Source organism: Macaca thibetana, chromosome 8 (assembly GCF_024542745.1).
Source record: "Macaca thibetana thibetana isolate TM-01 chromosome 8, ASM2454274v1, whole genome shotgun sequence".
NCBI classification, from domain to species: domain Eukaryota; kingdom Metazoa; phylum Chordata; class Mammalia; order Primates; family Cercopithecidae; genus Macaca; species Macaca thibetana.
The window spans coordinates 134,191,262-134,213,941 of NC_065585.1; the positions used below are offsets into that span (position 1 = coordinate 134,191,262).

The following is a 22,680-nucleotide window of genomic DNA, read 5'->3' on the forward strand; positions in this document are numbered from 1 at the left end:
AGGTCTTTATTTTCTCCCTAGAACTGATTCCATGAACTTTAACCCATAAAACTTCAGATTCTCATTTCCCCCATCCCAGACCAAATCTACCACCTTCTGCTGGTATAGCTACTGGTTTTCTTTTTATCTATTTATTTATTCATTTATTTATTTAACTTATTTTTGAGATGGAGTCTCACTCTGTCACCTAGGCTGGATTGCAGTGGTGGGATCTCAGCTCACTGCAGCCTCCACCTCCCGGGTTCAAGCGATTCCCATGCCTCAGCCTCCTGAGTAGATAGGACTACAAGTGCCCATCATCACGCCAAAATAATTTTTGTATTTTTAGTAGAGATGGGGTTTCACCATGTTGTCCAGGCTGGTCTTGAACTCCTGACCTCAAGTGATCTGCCCCCCTCAGTGTTGTGATTACAGGCATGAGCCACCGCACCCCACCTAGCTACTGGTTTTCAATGATAGCCCTCAAACCAAGCCCACCATTCCCATTAGGTAACCTAATGCTTTTCCTCACTCAGGCCAGGGGCTGGGGAGCTTCAGGCAAGATGTCCACAGACTCATGGCCATTTTGATGCAGGAGCAGCTTTATAAGATTAAACACTTATCAGTTCGTTGTCTGCTTTTGGTCATTTTCTAGTACCCAGAAATTGTTGTTTTGACAATTTTGTCTAGTTTTATACTAGTTTTCTTCAAAAAGAAATTGGCCAACTTCTTAGACCCTTCTGAGGTGAATCTTGGACTGGATTAGTTTCACGTTTCTTCCACTTAAATACTTTATTGCCCACAGCTTTTGATTTTGATCAGAGATGTACTGATATTAGGAGGCTGGTGAAAGCACATGGAAGGAGAGCTGAATTTTGCATAAGTCACCTCAAATGTACAAAAATAAATGGGAGAACCAGTGATGCTGAACGCTGAACTGGGTGTTTCAGAGGTGGGGTCTAGTCTAGTCCAGCCTTGAGAAAACCTCTTTGAGGTTTTCTAACAAAAGTATCTAACAAAAGACTCCCCAAGCCTCCCCTAACAAGTGTCACTGTGCCCATCTTCTCCCTGGGGTCCCTTCCCCACCTCTCTTCTGCCTTTCTCATGGGCCTGCGACTGTGAGGGTGAAAATGGCTGAAATTAACTTTCACTTCTGCTCAGACATCTGGAACCCATGAGCAAAGTCATTTCCTTGTTTTCTTTCTGAGTGGCTGCTGGAATCGTGTGTGTGTGTGTGTGTGTGTGTGTGTGTGTTTGTGTGTGTGTCTGGTATTGTGTTTTTGTTATTTTCCAACCTCTGTCTGTTGGGGTGGACAGAATGGTGATGTTTTATCACAGATCACATAAGGGCCAGCACTCCTCCCTGCAAACTCTCACATCCCCTCCCACTCTAACCTTGGAATAGACGGAAAATGTATTTTCTTCGTAGGAAGCTGGGTTTCCTGCTCTCCGCTACATTCTCTATATCCTCAAGTCCAAGTATATAAAAGTTGTCCAGAAGTCATCTATTTAGGCCCTTCTGACAAAATGTTAGAGGCGGTTCAGGCAGCATCACAACATCCTGGTTCAGTAAAGACTCAGCCCAGGGATCTGTCTCTGAGAGTCTGTAGGAGTCTTAGTCATGAACCATGTTCAAAGCCATCTCCTTGGCAGCTTCCCCCAGTTACCCCTGATAGAATTATTGCCCCCGCCTCTGGTCTAGCACTGTGCCCCATTGAGGCCTCTGGCTACATCTACTATGCTCCACTGCAGTGATCTCCTTATCAGGCCCCTTCCCCAAGCTCCTTAGGCTGAGACCCTCAGAGGAGGATGGAGCGTAGCTGCATTGGTATCCCCAGCCTCCAGCGGGTGCTTACCACAGAGCAGGTGTTCAGAAAAACAGTGGTGCATTAATTGAATTGAAATAGGAAGACTAAGTCATCTCATCTCAAATCAGTTACTTTTTAAATCAGAAGCTCGCAGAATTTGGAACTCATGTTTCATGTTTGGGTCTGCATAGTAGGTATCAGGAGACGAATGTAAGAGTAAATTAACAGGAGCTGCCATGGACTGAGCAGGCCCAGGGTTCTGGACATTGTTCTGAGCCCTTTGCTACCATGTAGAGAAGATCAACTTTGGGACTTAAAGCAATTAGCCACATTCACATCAGCTTCCAGGTATTTGGAGTTTATCATGTGCTAAATATGGTAATAGATACTTTTTATGTATGAATCCATTTATTCTCACAAAAACCCCTTGGGGAAGTGAAACAGATTATTTCCACAGTGTCTTAAAACCCCAGAACTCTGCGTTGCTGCCTCTGTTGACGTGAACACCTGTCAAACCTGCAACTCACAGCTCAGTATTGTCTTAGTCCCATCCAAGGAAATGAACTCCATGAGGAAACTGAGATTCTGGACTGCGGGGTAGAAGCTGCCTTGTCTGCCCCCCACACCCACTCTCAAGGATCCAAGACTATGAAGGGAGAAGAGAGAGCCCACTGAGTGACTTCCTCTTATAAGCCAATATCAAGACACTGGTGGAAAGGAACCAGCTGACCAGTGGCTCACTGTGTCTGGCTGGACCGGCGAGACTCTGAGGTCATCACAGAAACCTTCCTGGTCCCATCGGTCCCTTGACTGCTGTGTACAGGATGCCACCCACCACTCCAGACACCACTCACCACTCTTGATGTTGGGATCCTTCTCCTATTACCTCCATTATTCTTGTTCTCTACTCCTCTGAGTTTTCATAGCCAAGTAAATTTTCACCATTGAAGAGGCTCTGAGATCCAAGTCAACTACTAGCTAGGGTGCTATAAAACACATGGGAAATTAGCTCTTACCAAGCACCAATTCTATGCCCACCATTCATACCCATTCTACCGTTTAATGCTGATAGTATCCTGTGAGCTAGCTATTATTAGCATCATTTAAAGACAAAACAAAATCAGCGAGGCCAAGAGAACGGCTGCCGTGGTGCACACAGATGGCACATGGTAGAGCCCAAGCTCTCTCCATGAGATCCACAGCGTTTGTCCACAAGGCAAGGCAAATTACCTTGTAGAGTCAGCGTGGAGGTTTGCTAACTCTGCCGGAGTCAGTGCAGGAAAAATACCAGCCGTGCTGTTAAACCAAAACCCCATGAGAAAATTTTCTGGTGACAGAGGGGCATTGTGACCCACGTGGCCCAGGGCTAGAGAAAGGGCAGCTACTCATGGTCCTTCCTCACAAGTTTTCCTGGAGCAGAGGGACACCCCCAAGCCCAGGGAGCCCACAGGAGCTTCAGGAGGGCTCGGCTGAAGGGCGGAGCCCCTGCTGCACTTGCTCATTGGGGGCTGGGGAGGCTCTGATCGCAGACCGGGGGTGCTGCCACCTCTGTCTGCTGCCGGTAGAAAGCCACAAGCCATGAAAACTGATTGAGATGAGAAGAATTCATCTGGGACTGGCTTTTGCTTTTGGATGGTGTTGGAAGTTGCTGGTTGTCGCTGGAAGTCTGCTCCACTGTAAGGGTGCTGGGATTTGAAGAGCTATGGTGAAACACCACTGAAGCATTGCCAAGGTAAGGCCCTCTGTCTTCCGGGTTCTTTATCGTCTTCTTTAAATTGTGTAAATGGTGCTCTAAGGCCAGCAGTGGGGCAAGCAGGCAAGGACATTGCTGTGGGTGCCACAGATGGAGGAAGAGGCATGAATAGGATCGCTGCCTAAGCTCTGAATCGATTGCTCCGTGGTTTGTGCGTTTCCAGTTTTGAGAATTTTAATTTATAAAAGTTCATCCATCCAGGGTAGATTCTGCTTTTTGGAAAAGGCAGTGAATGTGCCACAGAGGAAAGAAAGGACGTGGGATGTGGAGAGGGGGTTGGGTGGGCACACACAGGCCACTGCTGCGCTCCCGGCGAGTCACTCGGCCTCTTGATAGGAGGTGATATTGACTGCGCAGAGCTGACGGAGGTCAGCGGTCACGCGCGGGGAGCATCTGGCTCAAAGCAAATGACTGGTTGTTGCTTTCATTTTATTTTGTTTGTTTCTGAATGAAGTTGTTCCATGTTTCAGCCATTCAGGGATGGGGTGACTGAATAGATGTAATGATGATCTTCTTGGTTAAGAGATCTATTTTGCCAGGAAACACCAACTGTGAAAAGGAAAGCATAGTTGATCACATATTTTGAAAGGATTTGTTTAAATTGTAAGGCTTTGACAATATTTCCATTTATCTGGTAATGTGGGTGGATGAAGTTCACCCTCATCTACCCACATTACCAAGGAACTAAGGAATCGTGCGTTCACGGTAACAGAGAGGAATTTGCTATGATATGTGCAGATCCTCCTCCCTCGGGAGAGTGGGGCTTAATTCCCCTCACCTTGAGTGAGGCCTGGACTAAGAGTATGGAAAGGAAGAAATAGTAGCTCTGCAGTAGAGAAACCTGCAGATGCCAGCTTCACCAAGGGATCAAGCTTAGCATCACCAGGAATAAGCTGGGCTGCTATTGTGAACTGCCACGACAGTGCAGTTCTTCCCGCCAACTCATAACCCTAGTCTAATCATGAGAAAGCATCATGATTAAAAAATCCAAATTGGGGAAGATTCCATATCATATTTCATCTTCAAAAATGTCAAGGTCATGAAAAACAAAGAAAGACAGGCAAAGTGTCACAGATCAGAGGAGACATGACGGTCAGGACACCCAAACCCAGAATTCACATCCTGTATTGGATCCCAGAACAACACCGCAAAGGTCGTTAGTGGAAAAATAGGTGAAATCTAGACAAGGTCTGGGGTCTCGCTAATATTATGGTAACAATTGCTCCTTAGTTCTGGCAAACGTACCATGGTTAGTTAAGGTGCTCACATTAGAAGAACCCAGTGAAGAGAATATGGAAATTCTCCGTACTATCCTTGTAATTTTTCTCCAAATCTAAAATTACCTCAAAATAAAGAGTTAAAAGAAAAGTTAGACTCATTCTTCCTCAGAGCAGAAGTAGCCAAATCCTGATCATTCTTGGGAAAACTGGCGTTCATGGCCTGGCGGTCGCACCCTCTCTTTGAACATTCTCGAATATAGCAGGCCTTTTGCATTTTTGACCATCCATCATTCTCTCTCCCAACCCCTACCTTACTCCAGAATAGCTCTGTATTTGCCTCTCTTCATGGTATTTCTCATGATTTTTTTGTTGTCGTGTTGTTCAATGGGTTTTGTGGGGGTTGTTTTTTGTTCATGTTTTTTGTTTTTCAGAGATGGGGTCTTGCTCTGTCGCCCAGGCTGGAGTGCAGTGGCAAGAGATCATAACTCACTGCAGCACTGACCTCCTGGGCTCAAGCGATCCTCCCACCTCAGCCTCCTGAGTAGCTGGGACCACAGGTATGCTGCTGTGCCTGGCTAATTTTTTAATCTTATTTTTTGAAGAGATGGGGTCTCGCTTTGTTGCCCAGGCTGGTCTCCAACCCCTGGCTTCAAGCCATCCTCCCACCTTGGCCTCCCACAGTGCTGGGATTGCAGGCAAGAGTCACTGCGACTGGCCCAGCATGCTTTTTTTTTTTTGAGATGGAGTCTCGCAATGTTGCCCAGGCTGGAGTGCAGTGGCGCGATCTCGGCTCACTGCAAGCTCCGCCTCCTAGGTTTGTGCCATTCTCCTGCCTCAGCCTCCCGAGTAGCTGGGACTACAGGTGCCCTCCACCACTCCCAGATAATTTTTTGTATTTTTAGTAGAGACAGGGTTTCATCGTGTTAGCCAGGATGGTCTCAATCTCCTGACCTCGTGATTCACCCGTCTCGCCTCCCAAAGTGCTGGGATTACAGGTGTGAGCCACCGCGCCTGGCGCCAGCATGCATTTTCGAGCTCTGCTCTGTGGCAGGGGCTGCAGGACTGAATACAGCCTCATTTACCCAGCCAAACTCACTGCACTGGTGCAGGCTCCTGGCACCCCAAGCACAGGCCCAGCTACCCAGACCTGACTCCTCTCCAGGAAGGAAGCAGAAAGCCAGGAATGGAGGGAGTAAGGACCCAGGCCCCTGGGGGAGTACAGTGTTCCAGCCAGATGTAATCTGCTGTCCTCTGGGCTCAACCAGCCTCATAGAATCCGGTCTGCCAAGTGGCTGTGAGCTGGGCTGGACAGACCTTCCTCGAGAGTAAACTGTGGCCTCCAGGATGTAGAGAGGGGACTCAAAGGGCCAGCTCCTGTTTGAGTGAGGACTCTGACCTTGTGAGCCCACCTGCAGCCTGGGGTCTGCAGCCTTGGGGACTGGTCACCGGTGGCCAGCATCCTGGCTTGCAGGGTTCATGTATGTGGAGAGGTAACAGCAAGACAGAGAAACCTGGCCCCCCCTGCAGGTCCAGCAGAGCAGGTGAGCCCTGCTCAAAGGCGATGCTGCGCCTGATTAGAGAAAAGCTTCCGAAGCAGGTGAGGAGGAAAAAAGAATGATGAAGCTACAGGAAGACAGCACGTAGATGGAAATCTCAAGATACTGAGATGGAAATCAATCACAAAACTCTTACAGGAAAATCACAGCTAAAAGGTGGTGATTACACGTGGGGCTGAAGTGCCTTTCCTGTCACATCTGCTACTCCACTGCCAGCCTGCTGCTACCCCATAGCAGCCCTCACATTTCTGGAATGTTCTGTGGCATGCTCCTGCTTGCCTGAATCCCTTCCCCACCTTCCCACCTAGGCAACTCGCATTTGCTCTGACATCCAGGGTAGGTGCGAATGTCTCCTCCCAATCACAGTGCCCAAGCCCATTTGTGTGTCCCCAGCAACCAACAGCACACACCCAGGGCTCTGGGTTGCAGGCCTGCCAGGTTCTCTAGGAAGCTCCTGAGGACAAGGACAGGCCCTACATGTGCCTCGAGGCCCCAGCACCCAGCACAGTGCCTGGCCCATCAGGGGTATCTGGTAAAGTGGTTCTTGAGTTAAAGACACAAGGGCAAAACCTTGAATGAAAATCCAGGTTAAGACATGAAGATGAAAGCTTGAAAGAGGAAAAGCAAAGATAATTGAATGATCATCCCTAACTGTGGTATACTCCAGTGCCATCAGCTTGCTGGGGTTTTGACAGGACCCTTGGAAGAAAGAGAACACGCATCTGAGGCCTCTGGCACATTCCACTTCCTGCAGACAGTGTGGTATAGAGGAAAGCACTGGGGCTTCCTGCCAGCCAGGTCTGTCTGGCTCTGCACCTGCCAGCTGGGAGTGTGAAGTGGGAGCAGTTGCACCCACCCCCGAGCTCAGACATGAGAACGGAACAGAACCATGGGATGGGGATCTAGAGCCTAAGACATAGAGGAGGCTCCTCCTCGTCCACTGTGGGGCTTGTGCAACCCCTTCATCAAAGGGCTAGTGCTTCCCACATTGTATGCAAGGAAGTTTTCTCATGTGCCTTCTCGTCACGACTCGCTGCTGGTCTTTTTGCACACTTTGGTACCTAGGATGCTGAACCTGGACCAGTGGGAGGCAAACAAGACACACCTGGGATGCAAAATGTAAGGAGGCTCCCAGGCTCAGGTCGTTCAAGTGCAGGAAAGGTTTGTGTATGTGTGAAACGCACAATGCCATGAGATGTCTATAAGGGCATTTGAGGTTCTGCGCTTAACGGATGAAGTGGGTCCTGAGCATTGAGTCCGTGGATTCCTGATGAGTTTCCTGGTGCTCTGAGCTCCCTGAACTTGTAAGCAAGCTTTTGTGTAGGTAGGTACTTACAGTTTTTGTCAGATTCCCAAAGGGGTCTGTGAGCCCCAAAATGTTTGGAATCACCCAGTTAAATATCTAGGAAGGATACTTTAATTTTCTTTCTCAGTGTGTTGTGGATATGAGGAAGTGGAAAGGACTTGGACACAGAAGTCAGACAAAGCAGCCACATCTGAGCAGTCCCATCCTGCAGTGTAGTGGTTAGATGCTGGCCTTGTCAACCAGAGGGCTCCAGTACAAGGTCCAGTCCTGGCAATGTGAGCGGGTCATGTGTGCCTTCCTGAGATAACAATAGTCTGATCCCACTATATACTAGCAGGCTTACCTAGCTCGGGTAGGTTAATTATACCCTCTCAGTCTTACTTCTTTATTCATTGATAATAGCACATCACAGGATTATCAGAATTAAATTACAAAGCCCTGATTTTTAGGTGAGTTGAAGCTGAGGAGCACACAACATTTCTTACAGGTTGCCCTCAATTCTCAATGTCAGAACCACCAGGGGGTCCTTGTATTTCAAAAAGACACATCTTACATGACAACTTCTTTGATATACTTTTATGCCCAATATTCATTTTGAAATCTCAAAAAGGAGAGCATGGTGTTGTTTCTCAAAAGAGATAGTAAATTTAATAAGATTGAGAGACATGAACCTAGACACAGTCATGGGCCACATAACAAGATTTCGGTCAATGATGGACTGCATATATGATGGTGGTCTCATAAGATGAAGACACTGTATTTTGACTGTGCCTGTTCTATGTCTAGAGATGCAAATATTCACCACTGTGTTACTGCTGCCCACAGTATTTAGTACAGTCACAGGCTGTATAGGTGTGGAGCCTAGGAGCAACAGGCTATGTCACACAGCCTATGTGTGGAGCAGGCTCTACCATCTAAGTTTTGTACACGATGTTCACGCAACAACAAAATCACCTAATGACGCGTTTTCCGGAACAGATCCTCGTGGTTAAGCAATGCGTAACTGTATTTTGGGAACTTCCACTGTATCCAGATAGTCAGTCCAAGAGCTCTATGGTTGGATCTCACAGTGCTTGAGATGCTGAGAGAATGTCATTTCCTGAGTCAGATGTGGACATTCTTTCTTGGCATGGGTACATTGCTGTGGCTTGTGCTGAAAGCTGCATAAGAAACAGAGGTTGGAAACTCACGGTGGCATTTATTGCTGAGATGACGCTAAGCTCTTCGCCATTCCACCCGGGACCTCCATAGAAGGAGCCCGGGGAGGATCTCCAGATGGATCTGGAATCATGGATTTCCAGATCCAGGAAATCCATGCCTCCCTGGAGCAATGGATGTCTTACAGACACTGTGACTCTTCAAACTGAATATTTTCTTCTCTGTACTTTAGACTCCAGGACACTTAGAACCCAATTTGCATCTAACCACCAGCAGTTGGGTAACAGCATGTCACAGTCTGTATTTCCGCGCACCAGCTTTATACACAATTTTTTTTTCTGCCCCTAACTTACCGTTTGGTCTAATTTCTTTGTTTTTCTATCCTGTTGTATTGTATGTATTTTTATAAGTGGTCTCAAATCTTTTCTGGAAACATCAGGAAATGAATAAATAAACAAATACAAGCAGGACAGCATTTCTGAAAGAGCCTGATATATAGTGTGGGTGCCCACTAAGGATTAGTTCCCTATCTGTGCACAAAATAGAAAAATTCACTGAGGGAGCCAAACTGCAGTTAAATGTCCAGCTGTGAGTCTACTGCAGTTATAGAAATAGCTTATTTTTACACATATTCCACCTTAGATTGATTTGGGGGTTTGTTGTTGCTGTTGTTTGAGACAAGGTCTCACTCTGTTGCCAAGGCTGGAGTGCAGTGGTTTGATCTCAGCTCACTGCATCCTCTGCCTCCTGGGTTCAAGCTATTCTTCCACTTCAGCCTCCGGAGTAGCTAGGACTACAGGTGTGCACCACCACGCCCAGCTAATTTTTGTATTTTTTTTGATAGAGACAGGGTTTCATCATGTTGGTCAGGCTGGTCTCAAACTCTGAACCTCAAGTAATCTACCTGCGTTGGCCTCCCAAAGTGTTGGGATTACAGGCATGAGCCACTTCACCTGGCCTGTTTCTTTGTTTTGTTTTGTTTTGTTTTTGTTTGTTTGAGAGGGTTTCGCTCTGTCTCCCAGGCTGGAGTGCAGTGGTGCAATCATGGCTTAATGCAGCCTCCACTTCCCCAGCTCAGGCAATCCTCCCACCTCAGCCTCCCAAGTAGTTGGGGCCACAGGTGTGCACCATCATGCCTGGCTAATTTTTGTTTTTTGTAGAGATGGGTTTTCACCATGTTGCTGAGGCTGGTCTCAAACTCCTGAGCTCAGGCAATCCGCCTGCCTCAGCCTCCCAAAGTGCTGGGATTACAGGCGTGAGTTGCCATGCCTGACCCTACCTTTTATTGTTAAAGATTATATAAAATTATTTTAAGATTCTTTTATTCCTGCCATTTCTGTGGTGCAACTGGATTTTTACATGAAGTTAAATAATACTTTTTATTTTGGCCAGGCGCCCTGGTTCACACCTGCAATCCCAGCATTTTGGGATGCCAAGGTGGGAGGATTCTTGAGGTCAGGGGTTCGAGACAAGCCTGGCCAACATGGTGAAACCCCATCTCTACTAAAAATACAAAAATTAGCTAGCCTTGATGGCAGGCGCCTGTAATCCCAGCTACGTAGAAGGCTGAGGCAGGAGAATTGCTTGAATCCAGGAGGTGGAGATTGTAGTGAGCTGAGACCGCGCCACTGCACTCCAGCTTGGGTAAGAGAGTGAAAAAAATAAAAAATTAAATGATACTTTTATTTTTTATTTTATTTGAATAAATAAAAGTATACTTTTTAAAGTGTTACACATGAAAATAGGTTCAAAAGTCATAGCCCATTTTCTTGATTTTATTTGGTGCTTTATAGGAAAGGCTAAACTCTTTTTTTTTTTTTTACACATTAGCATGGAAAGGAATCATTTCTACTTTGTGGTGTCTGTCCGTCTATCTGATGGGCTTGCTGGCACCTGCCAGTGTGAGATCAAGATAGGCATCTTGTAGACGAAGAGCATGGCTTGCTGGTAAATGTTTAACAACCAGCTTTCCGGGAAGCAAATGTATTGTATACATATATAATTTATAGTAACATGTACTGATATAAAGGATGCATAGCACTTAATTTGCAAGTAATAACAAAGTATGCAATAGTCCCTATCCTAAATACTGCATAGGCAATTGAGTCTCATAGAAAGCTTTCGTGTCTTTGCCACCATCATATCTATAGCCAAGCAATGGTTGCAGTGGATGAGCAAGTGTGGGGTCGGCGCAAACACTGAAATGTTCATTCATGTTAAGGAGCAGATCAAAGTGAAACAACAAAGACGTCTGGCAGGCTGCAGCCTTAGTGCCATGAGCAGCTTCTTTGCTGAATTGGATAATAGTTTTTCAATATTCATAAAAGTTTCCTCAATGTTTTGTGCTACTCACAGTGTTCTAGCTACAGAGAAGATGCTCTTTTAAGTATAGAAAATCCACGAAACAAATCAATGTCAACCTATAGCATTTGCCTGTTGCTGTTATGTAAATACTCCCACCAGGGCCAATTTCAAGTCGCCAACACGACTTGTGTGAACATGGGTTTGAGACGCGCAGTAGCATAGCATGATAGAGTACTTCCGCCTTACAGACACAATTAAAGAACCTCAAAGCATAGCTATTATTAATATGTAGTAAAAATAATTAGGAAGTGATAAGGTTTAAGTATTTATAACCTTTGCTTTAATAGAATTCATTTAATTATATCTTGTGTGATTTAACATTAATTTTTTATCATTTTAATTTCATACAGTTTTTTCTTTTTCTTTTTTTCTTTGAGAAGGAGTCTCACTCTGTTCCCCAGGCTGGAGTGCAGTGGCATGATCTCGGCTCACTGCAACCTCCGCCTCCCGGGTTCAAGGGATTCTCCTGCCTCATCCTCCCAAGTAGTTGGGATTACAGGCACCCGCCACCATGCCTGGCTAATTTTTGTATTTTTAGTAAAGTTGACCAGGCTGGTCTTGAACTCCTGACCTCAAGTGATCCACCCGCCTCAGTCTCCCAAACTGCTGGGATTACAGACATGAGCCACCATGCCCGGCCCATACAGTTTTTATACCTTAATCTTGCATAATGATTTGAATAATTCAACTCACAAAATTCATGAGAATTTAACGATCAGCTCTTGCACGCGGGCACAAGCTGGCCCCCAGTGCGTCACCGACAGGGAGACAGAGTGTTTCGAGGCCACACTGTAGATCAGGGTCTACAGCTGAGTGGGGACAAGTGGAGAATAACTTGCCTTCTGGGCTCTCCTGAGTCCTGAGCCTGACGGTGGAGGCCTGGGTGGGTGACCCTGCTTTGTGCTTGGTGGCAGGGAAAGGGGGGTGGGTCTATGGGCCTGGATGGAGAACCTGTCCCCATGGCTGTCATGTCCCTACACCAGCTGCTGCCAGCCACTGTGGGGCTCGCAAGTCCTCACTCACCAAACGGCTGCTGTTTTCCACAACCATGTGATACAAGAATGTCCTCTTGGGTGCCTTCTCATCCCCACTCTCTGTTGGCCTCTTTGCACACCTTGATACCTGGGATGCTGAGCCAGGACCAGGAGGTGGTAAAGACACACCTGGGGTGCAAAACGTAAGGAGGTGCTGATGCTTGAGGTTGTTCAAGTGCAAAGAATGTTTGTGTATGTGTGAAGCACACAACCACAGGTAGCATCTAAAAGGACATTTAATGTTCTGCACTTAGTGGATTAAGCTGATTCTGACCTTCCAGCCCCTGGGATCCTGATGAGTCCCCAGGTAGCCTGTCAGTTCCCGATCTTGGATGCGAGTTTGTATGTAGGTGGGCATTCTTCTGCAAAGAAGCTTTTACCCGGTTTCATCAGATCGGAAAGATCTGGGGGTGCTGGCACAGGAAGGATTGACATCTGGTAACTCCCAAAGGGAGAGGTGCAGCTTTGTCACCTGCCCCTGTGTCAACAAGGGGTGCTCTTTTTTTTCTGTTCCATCCTGTGCCCAAGCCTCATGCAGGGTGACCCTTTTTGGAGAGACCTTTGCCACTGGGTCAGTGTGAGCATGTGGCCAGGCGGTTTCCTGCAGTGGACCGGGGCTCTGTGTGCTGTCTGAAGTGAGCAGAGGGTGCTCTTCCTTGGCGAGGTCTGAGGGCTGAGACTGGCAAGGAGACACCTGCTCTCTGGATCACCAGGCTGGGGGTTCCTATGTGCAGGTCTGGAGGATGGAAGGGGCCACTCTGCCCTTTTTCCTGCCAGGGCCTCACCTCTGCCGGGGCTGCTGGCCTCCCTGGGCTTGCAGTGAAAGGCTTGCCGGCTCCCACCCTCCCCTGCTGGTCAAGGGCATTTTCCCAGGTTCCTGCGCCCCACGTTGCCACCAAGACAAGTGTCCTGTGGGAACTAGCAAGTGGGAATCAAAACTAGCCCCAGAGAGGCTCCCGGCCAGGAGACGAAGGGATCTACCCTGGGACTAACGTCCCCCCAGCCTTTCTTGGAGCTTGGGTCCTGGCTTTAGAAAGATCCCATTCACAGCCAGGCACAGTGGCACACACCTGTAATCCCAGTACTTCGGGAGGCCGAGGCAGGCGGATCACTTGAGGTCAGGAGTTTGAGACCGTCCTGGCCAACATGGCGAAACTCCGTCTCTACTAAAAATACAAAAAATTAGCTGGGTGTGGTGGTGCACAACTGTAATCCCAGCTACTCAGGAGACTGAGGTAGGAGAATCGCTTGAACCCAAGAGGTGGAGGTTGCAGTGAGCCAAGATCACACCACTGCACTCCAGCCTGGGCAACAGAACGAGATTCCATCTCCAAAAAAAATAAAAGAAAGAAAGAAAGATCCCACTCACCTGCACAACAGCCACACTCCTTTGTGGCCAAGGAAAGGGTTTCAAACCTTTCTCTACAAGGCCCCTTGAAGAGGGATAGCACGGATTGCAGTGGGGGCCATGTGCCATACATTCATGGCTCCACACCTTGGCAGCACGGAACCTTCTGTTTTCAAATCAGATTCCCCTAATTGCTGCCTGCCCATAAAGCCACCCTCTCATGATGGAGTTCCATCCTTCTCCCTCCCTCCTCCTATTTATTTTTGGACTGTCCAAATGACCTGCGTGTAAGAAAATTGACATCTTGATGTTTTGTCTTCCTTTTGTTGACTGAAGACCTGCTGACAAACGACTGAGGAAGAAGGCATAAATCTGAATGGAGAGAAGTAGGCACCTTCAGGAGCTGGTTATCCGAGTGTGTGTAATGCCATCACAGGGACGTGCGTTTAATATATTTTATCAATCTGCATAGCTAAATACTTTTAGTTAATTGCAGGTGGGAGGGGCTGCTAGCTCAGGCTCCATGGAGCATGTGCTCAAAAAACGTCTCCAATGTGGTGACTTGCTGCTCGAGGACAGTCTAAGCGACCGAGGAGTGTGCCCCGTCCCCACCTCTGAGATGGGGCCTGATAAGGGTGCTTGCCTATTTAGCGTTGGGCACCCTGGCACTCTCTAGCATGTGGCGTTTGGCCTAAGTGGCCCATGCGGACTCTGTTTCAAGGATTTTACAACAAGAAAGACCAAAATGAGGACATCTCTGTGGCCATATCTCGAGCAAGGGGGTGATTGATATAGAGCATATGCACAAACACACATGCACAGACACGTGCAGACACATACATGCACACACACAGAGACAGACACACACGCATAAGAACACACAGAAACACATAGACACCCACACATATACACACATGCACAGACATGTAGAAATACATAGACACAGAGGAACACACAAAGATGCACAGGCACACATACAGGTATGCCTACACGCTTACCAAAACAACAGCAAAACCACCTACCATGACAAGTATCATTGCAACAAACATGAACAAATAAATTATGCGCCATCAAGTTTCCCAAGCCTTATCTATTTTGTAGAAATCTAGTTGCTGGAGTACCATCCTTTGCAAAGTTCTTTCTATTCTTTCTACTGTACAAAGTTTTCTGTTGTCAAATGGCAAGAGGTCTCTGTTTTCTACTTGGAATGGGCCTGGAGATGGGAGACAGCACCCACTCCCTCCACCCCTTGTCCCCGAGCCCAGCATGGTGACCTGCCAAGCCAGAGGGTGACCTGAACACTCACATCTCAATGCAGGGTCAACCGTAGCATCTGGTCGGTGTCCCTGAGTGAGGGCAAAGTTGCAATAACACCTGTTCTCTCCTTTCTCAAATTCGCTCCCAAGTTCCATCGCTTTCGTTCAGCCCCTCACCCCCTCTAGACTGGGCAGTTCTGCATCCTTGGAGCTCATTTATCTGCCTTCAGAATCTGATGTTCCAATTCATCCCATGTGTGACTGGCAAGGTCTTTCTAAAACTCACATGTGGCCCTATCAACCCCCAGGGTAAAGCCACCATAAACTCCTCTATGTTTGAGAACAAGGGCCAAGTCTCCCATTGAGGCCTCCAGGGAGTGGACAGTCTGGGTCTCCTTTCTTCTCCAGGAACGCTGGGCCCATCTGTCCTGTCCCTGAGGACTCCCTGACACACATGACACTTCCGAGCTTTGGCCAACCCCACTCCCTGCCTGAAATGCCCATCTCCTTCAGAGAGCTTCTGTGAATCCTTGGAGGTCCAGTCCTAACGTCCCTACCTCCAATAAGACCTCTCCCCATCTTCCTCTCGCCCTGCCCCTGTCCCCACCAGGCATGACAAATCGCTTCCCACACTGGGCCCAACAGGGAGGCAGACAGTAGAACAGGTTTTGGGCCAGGTGCCAGGTGCCAGGTGCACATGGCTCTTCATCCTGGTTCCCTGCTGCACACCTGGAGAGCTGAGTGCTTTTCCTGAGGTCATGCAGAAGGTGACCAGCCTGACTCCGGAGCTATCTCTTTGCCACATCATGGGGTGTCTTTAAGGTGACCTTGAATGTGCTTGAAGCTCTTTTATGTCCTGTTTGCAGACCTGGAGGAGAACAATGCCAGGGCTTTTTGTCTTCCCAAGGTCACAGCCTGAAGACACTCAGGGATGTATTTGGCTCATTTATCATTTTTTAGAAAAAAAGAAAACAGAATGTGCTGAATCCTTGCAATTGTTGGCAATGGCACTAGTTTCTTGGAGGGTGGAAGGGCGGGTTAGGCTTCCTATGAGGGCATTCCTGGCCTCTGGAGGGGTGTGGGCAGGCTCAGGTGAATGACTGACAGACTGGATTTATGTATGTTGAGTGTGAATCTCAGTCCACAGCTTGGTGTGCAAAAATAGAAAATCTATTTAGTAATATCTACGTCTCTGTTGGGGAGAGGAAACTGACCTCTCAGCTCAGGATCTTCACCCCTTTCTCCAGGGTGGGGTGCAAGTTCTGGGAGCCTCATGAGTCTCAGGAATTCCGGGGTGGCCCATCTGGTCTTTGTCATCAGTCCATGCAGGGGGCTGCCAGGATGTCATGCCAGCCTCTGGCCCTGGCCGAGCCACCTCTCAGAGATTCCGGGCCACGTCCCAGGGTGAGGAATGCATCCTCCCACTCCGGGGCCCCCCAGATGGGACTCTCAAGGAGGCCACTTGAGCTCCAGCTGCCCAAGCTGACTCAACAAGATGTTTCAGTCAGTCACATCTGCATCACGGGCCGAAAGCAGGAAAGTTCTTGTGTCTCTCTTTCTGCCTCCCTGTGACAATGGGTGCAGAACCAACGTGAATGGGTTCAGGCATGGGTAGAGAAAATAATAAATAGGAGGAATAACAGTCTCAGAAAAGCAGGTGGCCTGTCCCATCTGCTGACAGAGCAATGTGCAAGCATCACTGAACTTGTGACATTGATGTTTTTTCCAACATGCAGTTCAAATGTACACTGTGATTTTACAAAGCCGGGAGCCAAGTAACAGCACCTGTGGCACAGAAAGAGTGAAGTGGGGAAGGAAACTGAGGCAGGCTAGGGAGCGTGGACATCTTGACAACCAGTTAGAATTGGAAGGACGATGGATTGGGATTGTAGAAGAATAAGGCAGAATGTCCTACCTTCCTACCATGGCAAACCCTGCCCCTGGGAATGGTCCTGGATTTGCAGTGGCCCTGGTCTGGACCACCATGTAGATGTCACTAATGGATCCTGCCAGGGGAACGGCCTGTCATGGCCCCCAAGAAAGGCAGGGGTGGCCACCCCAACTGCAGGGGAAGACACAATCCACCCTGCAGGGCTTTTGGGAGCTTTTAGAAGAAGGCAAGTCAAAGCTTTAAAACAACTTTGAAGAGACAGGAGCTTAGTGGACCCAGTGGAGATAAAAGGTCCAGGTAAGGAGTGGCCAAGCAGTTGGAATTTAGGAGAGGCCGATCAGAAAGTCCCAGTGGACCAGCTTGGGGGTTTGGGGGCTTACTGGGTCCATGTCAACATACAGCTCAGTGGGTGTGAAAGATCAGCCAGGCCTAGGGTGCAGATGACAGTGAAACAGGATGGTGACCTGGATTAGGACTAGAGGGTGAACCTGAGGCCAGGAGAGCAGGGAAAAGATTGCTAAAGACAGTCAGTCCATGGCAAACTAGTTTTCTCCCCGAGCCAGCACTTCTACACCTGAGCACTGGCCTTGCCATCTGGCTGTGTGACTTCCTCTCTCTGGGCTTCAGGGCCCAGCATTGCTAATTGGGGGTAGAGTCAATGGCCTTCCAGTGCGCCCTTTGGTGGCTCTGTGTGGCACATCAGGCAGGCTGGTCAAGTAGGGGGTCCAGGCCTTGAGTGCTTCTCACCCCTAAAGTCACATCGTCCTCACAACAGTCCCATGATGTCATCAGGAACCTGCCCGATGGCCCAGGGGTAGGAAGGACCAGAGCCAAAGTGCAGGCTCAGGACTGTTTGACCCCAACGCCAGTGCTCTGAACCTTCCGTCTGCCTTCATTAACCACCGCCTCTGCCACTACTGTAAGGCAAGAGAAGAGTGTCACGGCGCGAAGGCTAAGCACATGCTGTGAAATCACCCGTGGCTTGCAGACACATGCACAGCTACTCGGGGGAGACAAAGAGTCAAGAACGGGTGAGCTCAAGCTGTGCTCACACGGGGCCTGTGCTAGGTGACTGCAGGCCTCGGAAAACCTGGGACCCGGAACAGCTTTCCTCTGCTAGGAGGCGCTGGCCCAAGTTTGCCTGAAAACACGGCCCCATGGCGAAGCCATCATGTGTGGGGCTTTCCTCGGGCCCCTCTTGGTGAGCCGCATTCCTGTCCACACAGTAGCTCCAGCCCCCACCAGCGGCTTTTCCCTTCTTCCTTGCTTTCCACTTCTGTCCACCCTATGCCAGAAGGTCCTTCATGTCAGTCCTCTCCCGCGTTCCCTCTGCCTTCAGGTCTCCTGGCATTGGAACAGTCACTAGTCAATCGAAAGCCAGACACTGTGCTGGGCCTCAGCGGGGCAGAAATACGGCAGCCGCCGTAGTGTCAGCTGTGTGGAACCATCTCTCCTTCCGACCCAAATGCAACTGTGATGGGGGCCGGTCCTGCCTTTGGGGCCATCAGATGAGGGAGCAGCTCACTTTTGCAGAGGCCAGAGGAGCCGTGGTGGAGGGGTTTTCTCAGGGCTCGAGGGAAGTGCCTGCCCATCCACTGAGAGCTTTGGGAAGGAAATGCTGGGAGCCCTTTGTGCCTCCTACTCATCACTTCCCCCCAGCTGCAGGCAAAGGAGGTCGTTGGCAGCCCAGCCTGTGGGGAGCACGTGGGCCATGAGCTGCCTGCAGCTGGCGCTGCTATTACTTCGGAGGCATCACAACAATGATTCAGGTGCTGACCCTAATCCTTAACCAGGTCACAGCGGCCGCCTGACTGTTGAAGCTGCTACCCCTCCCTCCGGTTACACTGCAGGAAAAGTTGGCAATCCTCTCTCAGTGGCTGCTGTGGGAGTAGCTAACCTCACAGCACCCAAAGGGATGTCATGGGGACCCCAGGTCTGTTTCCAGCATCAGCCGATGCCAGCAGGAAGCCTGCCCGGCCTGGGGCTTGGCAGCCCAGGGACTTAACCACCCACAGCCCACAGGGTTGTTGGCCTGGACAGGTCATTGATATCTGACTCACAGCCAGTTCGTGGATGACGTGAATCCAAAAATCAGAGGCTGACATGGATTTAGACATGGAAATGCCCCGCCTGCTTCCATGAGCCCGTCTCCATGTTGCAGACTTGAACTGCACGGGGGCTGATAAGAAGTAGGGTGGGCGCTGCAATGTGACTGTGCCCTTGCCACTGTTTCCAGTCACCCGGCTCGGGTTCTGTGGTTGTCTAAGCCTGGGGAGGCTCTGCCGCGTCTGCGTCGGCCCGGCTGCCTTTTCAGCCTAATCACCAGAGAAGCCACAGAAAGAGCTGGACTACTTAGAGGGGCAGGCTGGCCACAGCCACTTGGAAGAACGGCCTGATTTTGCACAGATGTGTAATTTTCTCCCGACTTTTAAACTGTAAACATTGTATAATATCCTAGAAAACTTTGAAAACAGATATAAACCATCAATAATTCCGCCAGCCTAACACTTTTACCTAAGAGCTACTCATCTTGATTTATCTGATGCACAGTTTTCACTGCTGGAATCATAAAGAATGTAACACGTTAGAGTCTTCTCTTTTCTTTTTCTTTCTTTTTATCATCACACAGGCATCTTTCCCACTGCTATTTTTTTTTTATCACTTTTGAGGACTCAAAATGATCATTTTGGGGCCTGCATAATATTTCACTGTGTGAACTCTCCTATCACCATTTCAATCGGGTGTTTCGTTTGCTTCCATATTTTTTTTTTATCACTATAGCAGGTGATGATTGAAAAAATAACATGGAGCTTGCAAAGTTATTCTAAATTACATCGTGGAGCTGGAGAGTGTTCCTTCCTAATCCCTTCAAGGAACGATGATGATATGGGGAGATGAAACATTCATTTGGGGGCTGGAGTGGGGTGAGCTTTGAATCGCATTTGAAGTCAGTGTGATAGTGACCTGAGTTTTTCATCTCTCTTCTCCAGCTCCTTGACAGCCATATTTGCTGGCCAGGGTTACTGATGTGGTCTTTGGCCGGAGAGCAGACTTTCCTCTCTGTGAAATGAGATGACTCATAAGGAAACAAACCCCAAGGCTTTGGCTGCATTTGTCCCATCATCTAAACCAGGGTTTCTAATCAGAAGTCCATGAATGACTGTGGGGCTTTGTCGGGGGAGAGGTCCTGAAGCTGGGCACAACATTTGACATGTATGTGATAAGTGCATTTTATAGGGATAGTGTCTGTAGTTCCATCAGGTTCTCAACGGGGGCTGTGGCCCCAAAAAATGTTTTTTAAAAGACCCAACTTTTCTTTCTGTCTCTTTTCCCCTTTCTGGGAATCCGAGATTGAAATGAAAGAAATTGAAAGATCTTTGCCTACATACAGAGGTCCAGTAATGGGATGGGGAATATATTATCCTCATTTTTAAAATGAGGAAACTGAAACTCAGAAGTACTCACCAAAAAGCACATAGCAAGCATGTGGGGAACCTTGGATTTGAACCCAATCTGTCTTGCTGTCAAGTCTGTGTGCACGCACCCACTTTGCTAAAGTGCCTCTTTGTGGGCCGTGCGAGGTGGCTCATGCCTGTAATCCCAGCACTTTGAGAGGCAGCGACTTCTTACTTGAGGTCAGGAGTTCAAGACCAGCCTGGTCAACATGGTGAAATCCCGTCTCTACTGAAAATACAAAAATTAGCCAGGCATGGTGACACGCGCCTGCAGCCCCAGCTACTCGGGAGACTGAGGCTGGAGAATTACTTGAACCTCGGAGGTGGAGGTTGTGGTGAGCCGAGATCGCACCACTGCACTCCAGCCAGGATGACAGAGACTCCATCTCAAAAAAAAAAAAATAATAATAAAATAAATAAAGTGCCTCTTTGTTTTTTTTTTTTTGTTTGTTTGTTTTTTTTTTGAGACGGAGTCTCGCTCTGTCGCCCAGGCTGGAGTGCAGTGGCGCGATCTCGGCTCACTGCAAGCTCCGCCTCCCGGGTTCACGCCATTCTCCTGCCTCAGCCTCCCGAGTAGCTGGGACTACAGGCGCCCACAACCGCACCCGGCTAATTTTTTGTATTTTTAGTAGAGACGGGGTTTCACCGTGGTCTCGATCTCCTGACCTTGTGATCCGCCCGCCTCGGCCTCCCAAAGTGCTGGGATTACAGGCGTGAGCCACCGCGCCCGGCCAAGTGCCTCTTTGTTAAGGCCGTTGCTTCTATTTCTACTTTTTTAACCAAAGCTAATTGCTGATGTGTTAAAGCACGAGATGCTGCCTTGATTATGGCTGTCCGTGGTTCTTCACTAAAGGAAATGTTTTGGCATTTTAAAACAGATGAATCCCCACAAGCTTTGCATTTCTCACCAGGGAGTCAGACTGACACAGAAATATTGTGGTTGGTTAATTGTTCTTTCCTGCTGCAAGCATTCACCATAGGAGGTCAGCTGTATTTACCAAACTGAGACGTTATTACTTAAGACTGAAGGAGCCAAAGAAACCTTGAAATTCAAGAGACCAAACCCAAAAGTTCCACCCAACCACGTGGAAGACTTCAGCCCATTGACTTCCTGAATACAGTTCGGCCTCTTCTCTTCACACAGCAGTTTCTATTAACAACAGCCTCTCTGGCACCAGTGAGTGACTTTGACTTCCTAAATAAGTTTGATTTCCTTTCTCTCTTAGAAATTCTGTCTTAAATTTCCTTAAATGCAAGTGTGTATACCTGGAGCAAAGAACATGGGGTGTAATTCAATTTCTCTTCTCTTTTCTTCCTCTGGGCATCTCTGCTAGGTTTCCCACTTATTATTGTTGAAAACTGGCAGTCATTAAAGGGGATGGACTTCCTGAAATATGGCAAACAGTCATGCAACAAAAAGGAGAAAATTATGTTTTCATTTTGGCCGTCTTAGATGTAGTGCAACATTCAACATGAGGTCAATGTGCCCTCTTGATCCCAAAGTATTGGCTAACGCTCCATAATCAATACTTCGGATAACACTGGTTGCGGGTAGGAATGACATCTTTCCACCATTGTCTTGGTAAATTAAACTATTTACTCTTTCTGGCAGTAGGATGCTGTCGGGAGGTGGAAAAGTAAGCATTTTCTTACGTTTGGGTTTTCTGTGATTGTTTGATGATTTAATTTATTCATTCAAAGAAGAAAAAGATTTACTGCATGTCTACAGTGTTTCAAGTGGTAAGATGGGGCCTGAAAATACGAAGATAAACAACCAACCAAACAAAAAAGCCTATTCCTTGAAGAGCTCAGGAGGAGTCTAGTTTAGAAGGCAGACATGCAAGTTTTATGCTACTGGTCTGTAAGAAGCGCTGCGGGATCAGAAGAAGGGATGACTTAACGGGTACAGAACTGGTGATGTGTGGACGACATCTTGAATGAAGACTAGTTCTTCAAGCAAACCCATAGAGGACACCAAAGAACTGCGTTGTTTGTTTAGCTCTTTTGCAGAACTTGTTATGATCTCTTAACAAGGTCTAGTCAATATCCTTATAAGCACGTAAAATTCCTCATCCTAAACCCCGCCCTGAAATCACTCTGACAACATGTCAGCCGTCTGACCCAGACGTGGATAGTCTGAAAGACCAACAGTTCTAATAATTTAGGTTTTACAGTTTGGTCCCCACAGAGATTTTTATATGGGACTTCATGTTTTACAAATTATTTTAGTATTATCAATTTGATCCTTCGAGGCAGGCAGAAAACATATTTCCGTCCTCCATTTTATAGGTAAAGCCACTGAGGCTCAGAGAGATTTTAAATTTTTACTGCAAATTACATAGGCTTTTGGATTTTTGTTTGTTTGTTTGTTTTGAGACAGAGTCTTGCTCTGTCACCCAGGCTGGAGTGCAGTGGCACAATCTCGGCTCACTGCAACCTCCCCTGCCTGGGTTCAAGTGATTTTCCTGCCTCAGCCTCTTGAGTAGCTGGTACTACAGGCACCACCCACCACCATGCCCAGCTACTTTTTGTATTTTTAGTAGAGACGGGGT

At 48.0% G+C, this 22,680-nt stretch overlaps 2 protein-coding genes across 3 annotated transcripts in view; one reads left to right on the forward strand and one right to left on the reverse strand.

Annotated features, from left to right (window-relative positions):
* FAM167A (family with sequence similarity 167 member A) overlaps positions 1 to 22,680 on the reverse strand; it is a 93,965-nt gene that overhangs the window by 69,204 nt on the left and 2,081 nt on the right. The gene's annotated exons all lie outside the window — the stretch shown is intronic.
* BLK (BLK proto-oncogene, Src family tyrosine kinase) overlaps positions 2,744 to 22,680 on the forward strand; it is a 76,074-nt gene continuing 56,137 nt past the window's right edge. For both annotated transcript variants that reach the window (XM_050801086.1, XM_050801085.1), the window contains exon 1: positions 2,744 to 3,519. The gene's annotated coding sequence lies outside the window, so the exon portion shown is untranslated. The remainder of the gene's footprint in view (positions 3,520 to 22,680) is intronic.